Below are 18,867 nucleotides of genomic sequence, written 5' to 3'. Positions count from 1 at the left end.
GATATACAGGGTGTCCCGTAAATAGTGTAAGAAACGGAAATGGGGGGTAGGTGAGACAATTCTAAGCAACAATTTCCTTTGCAAAAATGTCGGATGGGGCTTCGTTTTTGAATTATTAACGAAAAACGCTGACCAATCATGGCGCTCGCCTTCCGCGCGCTCAGGGCCGTCCGACCTCGGAGAGCCACCGCGCCGAGTAGGTAGCAAGATGCGCGTTGAAAATACATCGAGGAACGAGTACAAATAATTAAAAATACTACCACTGCAACTGTTACCTAATTCGTGAATTACTACGTAATTAGTACGTAAATTACTAAATGGAATTTACTTTTTATTAATTATTTGTATTCGCTGTTTCCAAGGAAGAAGGAATAAAATCTCGGAATTTTTAGAAAATTAACCCTTCGCACCCGAGTGACGCTTCTCGCCAGAGTGTTTTAAAATTAAAATAAGAATTATTATCAGAAAATTAAAATAAATACGGTAAGAACCATTTGTAACCGTTTGTTATTAAAAACTGTACTGAAAAAGCAGACTGGATTTCTGCGTACCGAAACATTCCTCGAATGCAAAGGGTTAATAGAGAAATAATTGAAATTCGACTTACCCATTCATTTGCAAGTTGACCTACTGCGCTGACAATAGGGCCCGGCCAATGCACCGCTGTCGATCACGGCAAGGTCGAAGACCCGAACGAAAATCAGCTGATGGGCCAGCCCGGTCACTGTACCTGCTTCTCACCCCGAAAACACTTCACAGCACGGTCACTAACAATTTTCACTTTCACTTTTCACTTTCGCATACCGATGCGTTCCGTTGCACCCTTCTTCGATTGTTGCTTCTTCCTGGGTTGATAACGGTGCCTGGATGTTGCTCCCTCCTGAATTGTTACTCCTTCCTGAATTGTTGTTGCTCCCTGAATTGTTGTTCCTTCCTGGATTGTTGCTTCTTCGAACCTTGCTCCCTTCAGGATTGTTGTTCCTTTTCGCTGGGATAATGGGCACGATACGTGCGGGCGGCTTTCTTCGCGTTCCCCTTGGACTCCGCGAAAACGAAGAACGTATGATAATACTCTGCGTTTACGCGTTCCATCGCGTGCGTCCGCTTCTGTTCAGAAACGCGTAGGTTCTGTGAAAAATTTTGACTGACAAATTGCATTTCCCTCCCCGAAAAAGTTCCAGGTAAGGCAACCTATTGTCGCGCGATTCGGAATTACCTGCGATCGGCGAACGTGCAGACCATGCTTTTGCCGTGTATCGCACAAAGCCAAACGTCTCTTCGGCTAGTTGACCCTGGCGGAGTTATTTTTTTATTACTGCAAAACTGCCGCAAATGTTTGCTGCTAACCGTGCGTTCGACTCTTCTATTCGAATTTTTATGATTCACCGTGAATATTTTTTCATGGAAAATTTGTTGTAAAAAAGAAAGAAGAATATACCATGAAAAATTCCATGCTTTTAAATTTTAAGAGTATAAAATAAAAAGGTATTCTTTATAAAAAATAATCCACAAAGAAGGAGGCAGTTACATAATAGATAATATGCGACAATAAAAAATATTGGAGCAACAAAAAACAAAATATTTAACAAAAATATTAAATAATATTTCTTCTAGTTTTTATTTCTGAAATAAAAATTCCAAGAAGAAATATTTTTTAATATTTTCGTTAAATATTTTTGTTGTACAATTAAATATGTTTTGTGTACAAAAATATTCACGGTGAATCATAAAAATTCGAATAGAAGAGTCGAACGCACGGTTAGCAGCAAACATTTGCGGCAGTTTTGCAGTAATAAAAAAATAACTCCGCCAGGGTCAACTAGCCGAAGAGACGTTTGGCTTTGTGCGATACACGGCAAAAGCATGGTCTGCACGTTCGCCGATCGCAGGTAATTCCGAATCGCGCGACAATAGGTTGCCTTACCTGGAACTTTTTCGGGGAGGGAAATGCAATTTGTCAGTCAAAATTTTTCACAGAACCTACGCGTTTCTGAACAGAAGCGGACGCACGCGATGGAACGCGTAAACGCAGAGTATTATCATACGTTCTTCGTTTTCGCGGAGTCCAAGGGGAACGCGAAGAAAGCCGCCCGCACGTATCGCGCCCATTATCCCAGCGAAAAGGAACAACAATCCTGAAGGGAGCAAGGTTCGAAGAAGCAACAATCCAGGAAGGAGCAACAATTCAGGGAGCAACAACAATTCAGGAAGGAGTAACAATTCAGGAGGGAGCAACATCCAGGCACCGTTATCAACCCAGGAAGAAGCAACAATCGAAGAAGGGTGCAACGGAACGCATCGGTATGCGAAAGTGAAAAGTGAAAGTGAAAATTGTTAGTGACCGTGCTGTGAAGTGTTTTCGGGGTGAGAAGCAGGTACAGTGACCGGGCTGGCCCATCAGCTGATTTTCGTTCGGGTCTTCGACCTTGCCGTGATCGACAGCGGTGCATTGGCCGGGCCCTATTGTCAGCGCAGTAGGTCAACTTGCAAATGAATGGGTAAGTCGAATTTCAATTATTTCTCTATTAACCCTTTGCATTCGAGGAATGTTTCGGTACGCAGAAATCCAGTCTGCTTTTTCAGTACAGTTTTTAATAACAAACGGTTACAAATGGTTCTTACCGTATTTATTTTAATTTTCTGATAATAATTCTTATTTTAATTTTAAAACACTCTGGCGAGAAGCGTCACTCGGGTGCGAAGGGTTAATTTTCTAAAAATTCCGAGATTTTATTCCTTCTTCCTTGGAAACAGCGAATACAAATAATTAATAAAAAGTAAATTCCATTTAGTAATTTACGTACTAATTACGTAGTAATTCACGAATTAGGTAACAGTTGCAGTGGTAGTATTTTTAATTATTTGTACTCGTTCCTCGATGTATTTTCAACGCGCATCTTGCTACCTACTCGGCGCGGTGGCTCTCCGAGGTCGGACGGCCCTGAGCGCGCGGAAGGCGAGCGCCGTGATTGGTCAGTGTTTTTCGTTAGTAATTCAAAAACGAAGCCCCATCCGACATTTTTGCAAAGGAAATTGTTGCTTAGAATTGTCTCACCTACCCCCCATTTCCGTTTCTTACACTATTTACGGGACACCCTGTATATGCCAAATAAGAAAAAAAAAGGAACAAGCATTCGTGGGCTCGAGGACGAATAAAGCTGGCGAACATCTGTCGGATCATCCGATAGGGAACGTTCGCGGAACGGATGAAAAGAGAAAAAGGAGGCTGGGAAAGCTCGCAGAAGCGAAGAAAACGAGACCGTCGCGGCAATCTGTCTTCGTTCTTGCGACAGAAAAAGAAATTAAGGGGAAAAGGAACGAATATCGAGCACCATTCAACGAACGGGTATTCGGTAGAGGAGTCTGTCTTTCCGCGACGCCCCGGACTCTCTTCTCTCTTCTCCCGTTCGAGCTGAAGCTTTTTCGCTTGCTGGCCTAACCCATTTCGATGCTTTTAGTTGTGAAAACTTAATTCCACGCCAACTTCCGCGGCAGTATGTTCTTCTCCGTAAACACTCTGGCTGTTTTTACAAAGAACAACCGACCCTTGGGACCACTCGAACTGCGTGACCTGTCTCCTACCCTTTGCCGGCGACGTTTTTATTAGCGGCCTCGACAATTATTTCACAATTTTAAACGCATTCTTTTCTGATCAATCTCAAACCATCTTTTCGAATTACATAGAGTCAGTTGCTCTAATATGGAATATTTTATGCTCTTTTAACAGTCAAATTTAAAATACGGATGATGATCGCCCGTTCATTTGAACATACTCGAACGCAATACCTGCACGGAGAGTTTGCTCGCAGCCTATCCCTGCTGATGGTTATTCATGTGTCATCGACAGGACCTTTGGAAATGTCTATTGAACGACGGTGGCAAAGGATCCGTGACCGGATCTCAGTAATCTCTATCGTAAGAGTATTTGACTGTCGGTGGTCTATGGCACTTAAATGTGGCGTATTTCTAAAGGAATTGCAAGAGAACTCCTTCGGAGATAAAATCGACAATTTCAGGACTTGGAATGTTTAGATTGCTGTCCTTCCGAATGAATAAATAACAAGACTAATTTTCAACCTTTCTTTATACCAAGTTGTACAATAACGAGTCCTATATGTTTGAATCAACGCATGAAGTATGTGTTCGTAAAACAAATCTATTTTTTTTTCGTGAGCATTTAGTATGAATCGAATAAAGGAGAAAACGTATGTTAAATATAAATATATTCTAAACATTTGGATTTTCACGAATGATACCAAGAATCAATGTTCAAGCTTAAATTATCGAATTATTCAAAATCGTAGCTCTATGATCACCATCTAAATCGGTTTCGATTACTATGTTGTGTATTTTTTATAACCTCGTCGTTCATCATCTTTACGAATTATGGTTAATGTATTTTTAAATCCCCGTTGACAAACAGTCGTTTTAGATACTCTTTGAAGGTTTTGTATTAGCTTAAACTCGTCTTCATAATCCGGATTTATCCTCCTACGTAAAAGTCGAAGGAATTTCTTTGAGAACCTTTGTGGTGAATTAGGATTATGTATGTACTAGGAAAATCTTTTTGTGAGATTACAGTTTTTCTTGACTTTATTAAAAAATATTCATCTAAACCTAAACACGTTTCACCAAAATCGTTGAGTTTCAATTTATTAACAAAAATAGAACATTCAGAGTTTATTAATTTTTTCTGTCATGCAATTGTTTACTTTGTCAATGAATATTTAAAAATATTTATAATCTTGTGTAGTTTATTTTGTGATTAATAAAACGTTAATTTTGCTAAATTTCTCGCGTGTTTATTATTATCGTTAAAATTGTTGCTTTATTGATGGTTAAATTCTAAAAATAAGTAGACTACACTGTACCTTTCTACTTGTTCCATTTTTTACTGTAATCACTCTTTGGTCGGTTAACTATCTTCATTTTCCTCCAGCACATACCTAGCGAAGTTTCCGTTCCAATTTTGAAAATCGTCGGAAACCTTTTGTTCAAAATTGCTGACCGTCACCAATAAATTTCAAAAGAAATAAATGAACAAAATACTTCGTAAATTATTATATTCTATATTACATCGGCAATAGGGTATTTTATTAAATCCTACTTGACGCTAAAATAAAATGTATTAAATTATTACTTTATCTGTTATAATTGTTATCATTAAAACATATTATTCACACAGAGTAATTTAAGATTATAAAACGAAGATATATTTAATTCATTATAATACCAAGAAACCGAATGGAAGTTATTTAATTACACAGAAGCATCAAACAGAAATGTTTGAAAATTAAATAAAACATGGCGTCACAATATTATTATGGAACTATTTTAAAGAATTAAGCCCACAATGATATTGTTGGATTATGTATTTGATAAATTTTTATAATTTCCGACATAGAATGAGTACTGATGATCAAAACAAAGACATCTTCGCTACATTTCGAAAAAACAGTAAACAAAAGTTTATAATTATCGTTTATTTGGATCCACTAAAAATCATTATTTATTTTAATCTAAAACAATTTGAAACAAAAATTTGTTAAACAAATTTTTCGACGAAATTAAACAATTTCAAATCATTCTGAAAAAATTATTTTTGGTTACAAGCGTCAATTACAATCATTTTTGGTGGATAGACATACCGCTGAAATCCTACGCACTTTCAAGAAAAAAATTCATTACCGAAAATGTGATGTCTGACCATACATTGATATGTTTCCCTGAAATTTCATACGTATGTTTAAAACATCATAACTTCTGAACGGATTGGAGGATTTTCATGTTTCAAAATGCAAACAACGTGTATTTTGGCGAAGAATTATTAGAAATTCCAAGAATGTTCGAAAAGTTGTTCCTAAACTTCGTAAAGTGCAAAAAACACCATAAAAATGGTCCAATCTTCAAACGATCCTAACTCCCGCAATAGTCAATGGATTTCATTGAAATTTAGTTTGGAAGTAGAGTAAATGGATACCTACGGAAAAGTATTAAACAACATTTCCGTACAAATTTATTAAGAATCAAAAACAAATTTTTAAGAAAAATCAACAGGGGTTAGGTGTCTAAATTTTTTGGCGAAAAAAAAAATTTCGAATCGTTCTGGAAAAATAGTTTCGACTACGGGGGTCAATTGCATTCATTTTTGGTGAATAGACATACCACCGAAATCCTACGTACTTTCGAGAAAAAAAATTCTTTACTAAAAATCTGATTTGTGGCCAGAAATGTTTTCTCGAAATTTCATGCGTATGTTTAAAAAATCATAACTCCTGAATGAATTAAAGGATTTTCATGTTTCAAAATGCAAACAACGCGTATTTTGGTGAAGAATATTTAGAAATTCTAAGAATTGCGGAGAACTTATTCCTTAACCCCATAAAAATGGTCCAATTTTCAAACGACTGTAACTCTTACAATAGTGAATATATTTCATTGGTGCTACTTCTTGGCATCCTACCTCCAAAGTGTTACAAGTTATTTAGGAATCAGTGTAGATCTTCATTTTTTTCGTGTACGACAAACTCTTTTGGGGCTATTGTTAGAAACACAAAGGTGGGCTTCTTAGATGTTTGTAAATGGAAAGTGATGTTATTGTTGTTTGGATAGCTAGAAACGTAGAGATGAAACATAAATCTCTTTAACTGTTTCTGTACGATGACGCACCCGTTTCTTCCGCGGACACGTCGATATCAATCGTCTATTTGTGTCATCGAAATAAAACGTTGCCTCTTCGTGGTTCTCTTATTGGATATCATTTCCTGTCCAACGAAATTTCCTATTATCAATGATACGTCAAAAGTCCATTTTCCACAACAAATTGTGTTATGACGCACACGTCTCAAAATACTTAAAAATAAATTAAATATTATATTTTGTAATTTTCCATGTATTAATATGTACAATTTTCGTTTAATTCCAACCGTAAATACGAATTTAAAAACTGTGATTCATAATCTTATATTATTGGCACAAATAGTATAAGATAAAGTAAGAAGAAATTTATTATGCTGGATTACTTAACCCTTTGCCATACAATAACGTCTCTGGCTCGTTACAATCTTGATGTCAAGTTTCACAATCATCAGGCTACACACTGGTCATTAAATCTTATACAGAGTGTTCGACCATCCTTGGGATAAATTGTAACAGAATCTTAAAATTTTAAATTTTAAATAAAATTTTAAGATTCTGGAGGTCAAAATAAGACGAAAATCAAGAATACCAATTTCTTGATCGAGGCTTCGTTAAAGAGTTATCAATGTTTAAAGTACCACCCGTAGAACGGCAATCTGTGAACAGCTGCGCACACGTAATAGTGTGGTTCTCACATATTGCTGTTCCACAGGCGGAACTTTAAACGTTAATAACTTCTTAACGAAGCCTCGATCAACAAATTGTTACTACTGATTTTCATCTTATTTTGGTCTCCAGAATCTCCAATTAAAATTTTACCCAGATGCAGCCAAACATCCTGTATATTAAAATCAACATATTTTTACATTCACGAGGTATTCGTAAAATAAAATTCTTTTTCGTGGCCCATTCCTTGTACGAACAAATTTAAGCAAATTGAATAGTACACGTTCGAAAAATCATTCGAATTTAAATCGTACGTCAAGGGGTTAGAAACAGATTCACAGAGACACGCAAAACAGATCCTTGTCGAGCGAGGCGTCTGTTCGAGGAGTGAAATTCAACTGGAGATGAAATCAAGCGAATCCAGATATCTTTCGCGAATGCTTAAATAGCGGCATCAAGATCAATAACTTTCTATTGGGCGCGTATCGGGGTTCGATAATTCCATTTCACTCGATCGCGATTTGAAGAAGCCCGGGTTCATTGCTGAAACTGACAGCCCATTTTCGAATATCGTCGGCGCCCGGTAATCGAGCGAAGCATCTCTCAAATCATGTTTTTAAATTCCAATTTCAGTCGGTCCGGTTGACGGTGTGCTCCCCGGCGATCGAACGAGTCGGACTCTCTAAAAACGGTATCGTTGATGCACTTTTACGTCTGTGCACGCCGGGGATCTATCACTGTGGCGTTGACGAAGTGCCTCTCAAAGAAACGGAACGTTTACGATAGACGTCATTCAACAGTACACCGATAAAGTGTTCTCGATCCGAAACTCATGATATTCATGCTGTATTGGAAACACGTTGTGGAAACGCTTTTGATCATGGAACCATTCGCGAATAGGGCACTGGTGCGTTGTTACGTTCGTGTTACTTTTATCGGTTGCTTCTGTTTATCATTTTCTCTGCATAAATCTCCCTTTACAAATATATGGAACAACTAAAGTTGCTGAAAAATGCGCTGCAATTCGCAACAACATGCGTATTTACGTTGAGTTAATTCCAATTTTCGGATGTAATATTACAAGTTGCTGTTTTATAGTAGGTCTCCTTGGCAGGATTTAGTAATGTACGTTTAGTCGTGTTATTTATTTATACGATAAAATAGAAAATTATTATGTCTGAAATAGTATATTAAGTACTTCGATCAGACCAAAGTTTCAGATACTTTCTCTTTTTAACACACAATATTATTTTAGTGACATTTAACTTCACGGTTTTTCTTATAGTATACGTACAATGAATTTTACAATATCCACTTTTATTCTTACTATTTAGAAATGAATCATTGTTAAGTATTTGAATAATTATTATCTTGGTCTGGCCAATAAATTTTTATTCGTAGCTAACATATTTTTTTTTGTATATTTCTTGTGAATTTTTTAATTGTTTTCAGGGTAAATTTCAGTGATAAATATTTGTTTTTATATCGTGTCGGTTTGTTAAAGCTGTTTAATTTTATTTTGAAATTTAGCAAATTAGAATTTAAAATTGACTACTTCTGTAACGCTGTCGTTGAAGCGACCAGTCACTGTCATTCATCAGTAAGACTGGAATATTGGGAAGTCTTATATAGCCAACTGAGGTGTCGGTCGAGTGCTTGTGAGAGCGTGACTCCCTCTGGTGGCCAGTTTTGGAGGCGACGCCACATACGTAAAAATAAAACAACCAGCGCCATTTCGATTCAAAGTTCCGTCGCTTTTAATGGGTAACCGTAGATTTTTGTCCATTAGCGTAACTGAATTCGATCAACGGAATTGAAATGATGGAAATAACTCTGTAACGGAATATCCAGACGTGTTGAGTTAGTCGTCGTTAAATCCCCGACAGATCGAATTTCATTAGGATTCAATGTCTGTGTCTCGAGCAAACCCCCCCTATTTCCCAGGAGGCAATTGCATCGACGCCGGATGATCGGCTTTTGTACCCGGTGTCGTGAATACACGTTCGATTGTCTCACGATGAAAGGAAGCACACCGTTGAGTCTCGAGCCGGCATTGATTTCCGTCGCGCGTTGAATGCCTACTTATTGCAATTTTTCTCCCGACGTGCGGGTTCTCGAGCAATCCATTCTTTGCCGGATAAAGCAAAACGAGTCTCGAGCCAGCGTGGGCACGAATTAATTCTTGCCGTTGTGTTTCGTTAAATAGCCCGTGTTTTTCCCCGCTTGTTCCGTCGTGGCGTCCCAGTTGATTAACCGGGTTTAATTAGCGCCGTGATTAGACCGCGGTATCGAATCGACGAACTAAATTTCACGCTGAAAGTATCAACGACAAAAAAACGTCTCTCTTCTTTGCATAGAAATCGGTTAATGCGGAATTGGATAACGATGGAGTGTTAATTGATTATTTGCATACTGGTATTGGCACGGGGAGCAACAACGGAGAACAAATTCATCGATTTTATGCCCATAGTAACTCGCGTTGATAATATTTTATTGCGTTCGAGTGGCGTAAATGTATCAGAGTTTTCATGAAATTAAAAATTGTTGTCTGCGCTTATGCGATCCCAAGGATAAATAATTGTGAATTTCAGATTCTTTTAAAATATTTTTATTACCATTTAGATTAAAAATTGCACGGTCTCAATCATTGTTCCTCATCGAAGACGAATTCTGGTACCGTAATAATGTTTTTAATAAATTATACAGGTTGTTTGGTCACCCCTGGGAAAAATTTTAATGGGAGATTCTATAGACAAAAATAACACGAAAATCAAGAATATCAATTTCTTGATTGAGGCTTCGTTAAAAAGTTATTAAAAAATGAAATTAAAAAATTTCAAATCATTCAGAAAAAATTATGTTTGGCTGCGGGGGTCAATTACAATCATTTTTGGCCATTACACATACCCCCGAAATCTTACGCGCTTTCGAGAAAAAAATTCCTTACCGAAAATTAGGTGCCTAAATTTTTCGGCGAAAAAAAAAAATTTCAAAGTGTTCTGGAAAAATTATTTTCGGTTCCAGAGGTAAATTACAATCATTTTTGGTGAATACACATACCTCCGAAATCCTACCCACTTTCGAGAAAAAAATTCGGGTTAGTGCTGAAATTCATACTGACCGAAAAAATTTTCGGCGAAATTAAAAAATTTCAAATTATTCTGAAAAAATTATTTTTTGGTTGCGAAGATCAGTATGAATATTTCTTTCGTTTATTGTTGCTCTACAGAGTTTGGAGAATACATGTAACATATTTGTTTAAAAAATATTGTTTAATAATCATTATTATTCGGCATTTTAGTCGCAATTAGTCACTGCACGAATACTTTTTACACCCACTATATCGAATATTCGAATAAGATTGAAATAGTTAAAAAAATCAGTGCTCGTGTAGATAAATAAAATACAAATTTAACATAATTTGTTATAGATGGAGAGAAAGCTTGTTTCATACGAATTCACTTGTTTTTTAAATAAATCCATTTTTTGATACATTGAGATACTTGAGGGTTTATGTTCGAACAAATTAAAAAGAAATATTGTCAACAATGAGGCCACGTTGGATAGTCCATACCACGCTGGAAAACACCAGTCGCATAACCTCTCACAACACGCGAAAAACGTTACAAAAGTTCAATAATCATACGAAAGACCTAAACCGAGACAAAGTTCCTACTCACAATAGAAAGGAAAGCCTGGACGAGGCAAAGGAAGAAGAAAATTACAAAAATGCGGCCGAGGAAACGGCGAAGTTAGTAAAAGATGCGCAACTAACCTACAAAGGTAACACGTGGCATGAAAGCCAAATAAATGAATTCAAAAAATTTCTTGAAACGCCAGTTACACGAGGAGGCGCTTCAAAAATCGCAAGGTTAAAAACCCAGAATACGTTGAAAAGAAAAAAAATCGCAAAAATGACTAAACAAAAAGTAGGCAAGATAGAAAATACCACTCAAAAGACGACCACAGCACAGTCGCCAGAAAAACAGGAACTGCTAGTGAAACTGCAAGCCGAAAACAACGAGCTGAAAGAACAGTTACAAAAACTAGCACAAATAATAGAAAACCTCAAGAAAGAAGCAAACAAGGACCCGAAGCAAGAAAAAGAAACACAACTAACAGACAACAGCATCACACACGAGGAAGTGTCGATGGAAGAGGACCAAACAAATCAACAAGGAGACTTCATACAAGTCTTAAAAAGAAGAAACGAAGAAAGGAAGGCAACAAGCAGCAGAAACACACCCAAACAACAGCAGACATCAGTATCGACTCACAAGAAACCAGCCACAGCAGGCCCTACGCTGCCTACAGGACAAATCAAGGCAACTTCTTCTGGACAAAACAAAACCATAAGGGAAGTAACCACCACACTTACCTCATCCAAACCACCCCCTATTAATATCTTGTACCAAGACCCTAAAGAAACCGTACAATTAATAAGCCATAATGATAGCCAAGTAAAATTCCACATAAAAAGATTAAGTAAAGCGAAGCATATTTTGCAGCTCAACACTCTGGAGGAGTTCCAAAAGGCCAAAAGTACACTTTGTGAAGCAAAAGCTAGTTTTTATACATATACTCCCAAAGTGTTAAAAAACCATAATTTCTTGCTGAAAGGGCTCCCCGAGTCCTTTACTGAGCAGGAAATTATGGAAGAGCTGCAAAGTATGGGAACGAAGGAGTTACGCTTTGAAAAAATAGCCAGATTTAGTACACCAAAATCAATCAGAGAAGGTCGTACGCTCCCAATATACCTGTTGCAGATATCTGCAGATAGCGACCTTAAGAAATTAAATAGCATACAATATGTAGGACACCATATAATAAAGTGGGAAAAATTAAACAAGAAGGGAGATGTTCAATGCAGGAGGTGTCAGAGATTTGGGCACTCTGCAATAAATTGCAATCTAACCTATAGGTGTGTCAAGTGCAACGAGATACATGAACCTGGAAACTGCGCAAGAGGTAAAGACCCAACGGGGCATTCCAACTGGGAACCTTTCTGTGTTAATTGTAATTCTGAGGGCCACCCTGCATCTTATAGAGGGTGCCCAAAGTTTGCAGAATATAAATTAAACCTGCAGGTACAAAAAAGCAAAAATAGGACAGATGCACCAACAATAATTGCAAATCCAGCGTTTATAAAACCAGGACTCTCATACGCAAATACATTGAAGGGAACAGGCAATGACACGCACTCAATCAAACCAATAAGTATTACCAATATAGGCACTCAAAATACACAAAACAAACAGAAAGAACAACAGAACATACATAACCTACAAATAAGAACAGAAAGGTTAGAAAAGACCTTGGAAGCAATTGTTGCCAACTTAGAAATAATGAGCACACAGGTTAGCCACTTAGCAAACATGCTAACTACAAGCCATCACATTCAATAGGACACACAAAACTACACAAACACTTAAGCTAGTCTCAGCAAACATTAACTCAATAGTAAGCAATAACAAACGAATAGCACTCACACTGTTTTTGGATAAAAAGAAACCAGATATAGTGATGCTAAATGAAACCAAATTACAAGATAAACACACAGTATATTTTAAAAACTATAAAATTATAAGGAATGACAGGCCAAAGGCAAAGAACGGAGGCGGCACAGCGATAATAATCAAAAAAGGTATAAAATATGAAACAATACACATAGATACAAGAACAGAAATAATAGAGACAACAGCATTACGTTTAAATACATCAGGCAACAACAAGCTCATATTAATAGCAATTTATGCAAAGAAAGGTCCCAATGCAAAATTTAGAGAAGAATTAGAAAAAATATTTATTGAATTAGATTTAATGAACCAATCTAACTACTACGTCATTGCCGGAGACTACAATGCAAAACATGAATCATGGGCAAACAGAATTAATGACGAGCGAGGAAGAGCATTTAGAGAATGGATAGATAACAATGATATTAGATTTAGAATAAACCTACTTCACACTACCGTACCTTCCTTCCCTCGCTATGGGTCTTTCATCGATCTAGTACTAGCAGATGCAAGGATAGAGTTTTTAAATACAAATGAAAATAGACTAAACACAGTACAATTATCAAGTGACCACGAAGCAATCACAGCGCAAATCAGTATCCCTAGCCAAAGTATCACAAGGGCCCAAGACGAAGGAAACATAACTTATAATTTTGCAAAGGCTGATTGGACAAAATTTCAGAATATACTACAAACATACAACCCAAACATAGAAACAGACAGAAACCTGACAAAAGAACAAATTGACCTGTACATACAGGAAATTGAATACAAAATAGTGGACGCTATGGAACGAGCAATACCGAAACCCAAACCGCAGAATTCCATAGACAAGTACGTAACTAAAAGAATCCGGCAACTAATAAAAGAGGAGAAAGACACGGTATCCGCCCATAGAAGGATCCGCAGAGCAGGAACAGTGGGACCGCAAACCAATCACATACTAAAAATACTAGATAACAGGATCAAAGCGCTAAAAAACAAAATCAAAGCAGAAACACAAAAAGTTGTGAATGATTACTGGTATAAAAGAATCAAACAAATAAACCCTAGCAAACCAGACATGATGTTCAGAGAAATAAACCGTATGTACAGGAAAAAGGCAACTCTCCAACTACCAATACTCAAAATATGCAGCAACAACGCAGACATGTTAGACTACGAAGACATAGATCCAACCACACTGACCAAGGATGAGACGGGGAAGTTCCAGATAAACAAGATCACAGACAAATTGAACATCCTAGGCACCCAATATGCCACAATAAACGAGGCAAATGCCCGTCTCAATAGTCCGGCATTCAATAACATAATAGAAAACAAATATAGACAAATCATTGCAGATACCACAACCAACATCCCGGATACAATTTGCACATTTTCAGAAAGGAACAATGCACTGTCACCAAGATCACCGGATGATATACTGGATTATTTCACAAACACCTCACAGGTTCAAAGAAAACACAAAACACTAAACAACAAGAAATCAGCTGGGAACGACAAAATACCTAACCTGGTATTAAAAAACCTGCCAAAGAACATAATAATGTTTTATACAATCATATTCAATAACATGTTGAATCACGCCTACTTCCCTGAGTACTGGAAAAAAGCAAAAACGTTGCCGACTCTGAAAAAAGGCAAAGATAGTTCAAACCCCAGCAGCTATAGGCCAATCAGCTTACTATCTAACGTAGGTAAAATATTCGAAAGAATAATTAATGACAAAATACTAGCAGTGTGCAACGCCAAGAAATTGATTCCCGAAAACCAATTTGGATTCAGAAGGCACCATTCCACGATCCATGCAATAAATAAGCTGTCCTCCGATGTGAATTGGGCACTGAATAGGGGTGACTGTGTGGGTGCGTGTCTCGTCGACCTGGAAAAAGCCTTCGACACAGTGTGGCTAAATGGCCTAATAGTCAAATTGCAAAGAAAAGAGTTCCCGTTAGCCATTATTAAACTAATACATAGCATGATTTATGGTAGAAGCTTCCAAGTTGGCATAAACAACGCAATATCCTCGAAAACATTCACCATAACAAACGGACTACAGCAAGGAACAATAAACTCACCCATACTCTTCAATATATACACTAGCGACACACTGAAATTATTCGGACCAGATAACACAGATTGCACCATGATAGCATTTGCAGATGATCTAATAGTTTACAGGGCAGACAAGACACCGAAAAAGGCACAGCAAACACTGCAAAAGGCCGTAAATAAAATATTCGCGTACTATAAAGCCTGGAAGCTGCGGGTAAACACAAGCAAGTGCGAAACAATCCTCTTCAGACCCTCCTGCAGAAGGGCATCTTCCAGTATTGTAAAACAGTACAAAGACTTTTCCCTAATAGGGGACACTGAAAAAGGCACAAAAATCGAACATAAAAACGCAGTAAAATATTTGGGCATATCGTTAGATAACAGATTTCTTATGAATAAACATGTGGAACGGCAACTACAAAAGGCTAAAAACACACTTTTAATAAACGCAAAATTATTCTATTCGAAAAACTTAAACAAAAAAACGAAATTAATCTGCTACCAATTATTAATCAGACCCATAATCACATACGGGTGCGAGATATGGTACAATATCGGAGCATCAATAATGGAGAAGTTACGCGTATTCGAAAGGAGATGTTTAAGAGCATGTCTAAATATATATAGGTCATCCAGCTCGAATTACCAAAAATACGTAAGCAATACGAAACTTTACAATGCAGCTGAAATAAACAGAATCGATAATTTTATTATAAAACTCGCTAGAAACTATTTCGCAGCAGCAGCCAAAGTCAGAAATAACAGCATGATTTTCCCGATCCCATATCCAGACGACAATTACATACAAAAAACAATTAACTCAGGCTACATGCCGCCGGAAGCATTCATTCTCCTGGATAAGCAAGGTTACATGCAAAATGAAGAAGCAGTCCCGATATTGTACCATATCCCGCGCCATAGAGGCAATAAAGCCATCAAACTGCCTCCAGAGCGGATACAAGACAATAGGTATAGAGGGTTACTTAAATATAGCACAGCAGTCCCACAAAGAGATTACACAGAATACAGCAAAATAGACCACAAGAAGTTCTGGTGGCTGAAACCCGAATGAAGCTGCCTTACCAAAACCAAAAGAAAGGGCCTATTTAAATGTTCGTCCATTATTAGTAGATAAGACGTAAATCCGCAATATTAACTAGTTTAAGGATACCAAAGACGGAGTTATTTTCATATTATTTACATAGTTTCACATAAACACATAGAATGTAAATAGAAATAAAAAAAAAAAAAATAAGCATCCTATAAGTCGGATAGCGGGTACAAATATTAGATATTAGATATAAACCTTCAACTAATACCATGAAGTTTTCCAAACAAATAGAATAAGAACAAAGCGCAAGGCCAAGATAGTATTAATATAAACCATAAGAGTTCCTATCTCACTACCTCTGTCCGCTTTTGTAAATACCTTTTTCCATCTATTTATTTAATCTTAGTAGTAAGTTAGTAGTAAGATTAACCCTGCAATGTTAGCTCCCTTTTTGTTGGCTATTTTTGGGGAGCATTACTTAAAATAAGACGCATATTGACCAAAGCAATGTAACTAGTGATAAGGAAAGTACAACGAGCGAGGATTTAATATCATTTATCGTGATAACAAATAACAGGAAAAAAGACTGAACGCAATATAGTATAAGTCTCTAGCGATACTAAAAAAAAGAAAACTACTTTTTGTTTATTTAAAGTTGTAATATTGTAAAATATTTGTGTAGCCATAAATAAACAGGTTAAAAACAAAAAAAACAAAACGTTGGATAGTCCAGTTTCCATCCGATCAACGAAGTTAAGCACCACTAGGCCGCTTCAGTACTAGGATGGGTGACCGTTTGAAAAATTACCACGTGTATTTGTTGATTGGTATACTATTGTGTCATTGATATTAAACAACCAAATTACTTCGTAAATAGAAGCAATACAATTTTATATTAAACATTTCTTAAAAATAAAAAGGAATTCATAAAAAACAAGTTTCTTTTCATTTACAGTGAATCACAATTATAGTATAGAAATACGAGTGGGAGTACAAGTGTAGGTATCAATATTTCGTTTCACTGTTGCGTTTTATGAGCACTAAATAATGATTTGTGCACTACGACGACGTCCATAGCGTTACAATTAGCGTGCCAAGCGATAAGCAGTCACGTCAGTAAAGGGTCACAATTGACTTAGTACACTTTAGCAAACGTCGACGCGCTAAAATATTTTCCAATATTACGTCGCTCCTTCGCACCGGCAATACGTAGCATTTAAAAGTTAATTACAAAACTAATTACGTACTCGGATGTAGGAAAATTTCGAACGACACTCCAGTAATTGATAATCTCTGCTACTCTACACTCCCCCCGTCTATTACTTTCGTATATTGATCTTTTAAGGGCGTGGAATTAATTCGAAAGTAATTCGTATCCCCATCAGGCTACAGCAAGAAGAGGCGAACGACTTAATACCGTTGAAATCGATTGTGTGTACTGAAGCGAGGTATTCCAAAGCGTTCAAGTTCAAATCGATTAGCGTTAAATCAGTCAGCCGGCAGGAGACATTAATAACGGTCAAACGTAACCGTGACCAAGGGAAATTATTTTCCACGCTAGTTGCACCACTGGCGGTCGCGTGAAATTGAACGAGAACGCGTTGAAGATTGAAAAAGTACAGTAAGAAACAGTAAAGAAGAATTTAACACGTTGACTGCCAGTCTAAGATCCTAAAACTGTTTACGGGACCAAAACTTTCATTTTAGGCAATTGTAAACTACACAACTTAAAAGTTGTCGTAGTAGTTGCTTTCGTAACCTCATTAAAATTTATTTTCTTTAACATTTCAACTTGAGAATTCATTATTACAGTTCTACTGTTAAAAGTTCACCTATACATATATGGGTGACGTGACAGTCAAAGTGATAAAGAAAAAAGAAACAATTTTTATTCAACATTTGCATGTAGAATACAAAAGAAACAAAGTACTTAATATTATGTAGAATCTTCTGTCGTTTCAAAACAAATTCAACATTTGTGATATTACTATTCCGCTTCGTAACAATTTTTTTGCAGTTGTCCATCATGTCAAGATTCTCGGGATTAGGAATTGTGAATATCAATTTTGCGAATAATTTGATGATCCGTCGCGGTCGATGCCATGACCAGGAGTGTAGTAGTATTTCATGTATAAATCCTCGGCTAATTACTCGGCTTGATAAACCCAATTTTAATCGAAGAATTATATTATTCTTTATATTATTAGATAATGGTTTCATGATGTTAATTTTAACATCATGTTGATGTAACATCATATTAATATAAAATGATGTTATATTAACGTCATGAAACTGATATTTAAAGATATAAAGAATAATATCATTCTTCGATTTAAATTGGGTTTATCAACACTAGTAATTCGTCAGGGATTTGTACATGAAATGTGGAAAAAATACTATAATGTATCGTTGTTAACGATGAATGATATTAGTCTTTATATCTATAGGTAATGGTTTCAAGATGTTAATATGACATCATGAAACCATTATCTAAATATATAACATGGTGTATATATTAACATTATGAAACCATTAACATGGTGTTATATTAACATCCTGAAACCATTAACATGATGTTGTATTAACATCATAAAATCACTAACACCATGTTATATTAATATCATGAAACTATTAACATGATGTTATATTAACATCATGATATCATTAACATGATGTATTAACGTCATGAAACCATTAACATGATGTTATATTAACATCATGAAACCATTAACATGATGTTGTATTAACATCATGAAACCATTAACATGATGTTGTATTAACATCATGAAATCATTAACATGGTGTTATATTAACATCCTGAAACCATTAACATGATGTTGTATTAACATCATGAAATCATTAACATGATGTTGTATTAACATCAAGAAACCTGTAACATGATGTTATATTAATATCATGAAACCATTAACATGATGT

At 36.4% G+C, this 18,867-nt stretch overlaps 1 protein-coding gene across 1 annotated transcript in view; it reads left to right on the top strand.

Moving 5' to 3' along the window:
• The window catches only part of LOC122397391, a 58,710-nt gene that overhangs the window by 10,636 nt on the left and 29,207 nt on the right, over positions 1 to 18,867 (top strand). The gene's annotated exons all lie outside the window — the stretch shown is intronic.

Source organism: Colletes gigas, unplaced genomic scaffold (assembly GCF_013123115.1).
Source record: "Colletes gigas isolate AHSC1104 unplaced genomic scaffold, ASM1312311v1 Colletes_gigas_Sc00009, whole genome shotgun sequence".
NCBI classification, from domain to species: Eukaryota; Metazoa; Arthropoda; class Insecta; order Hymenoptera; family Colletidae; genus Colletes; species Colletes gigas.
This window is presented reverse-complemented; position numbering and strand designations above follow the sequence as displayed.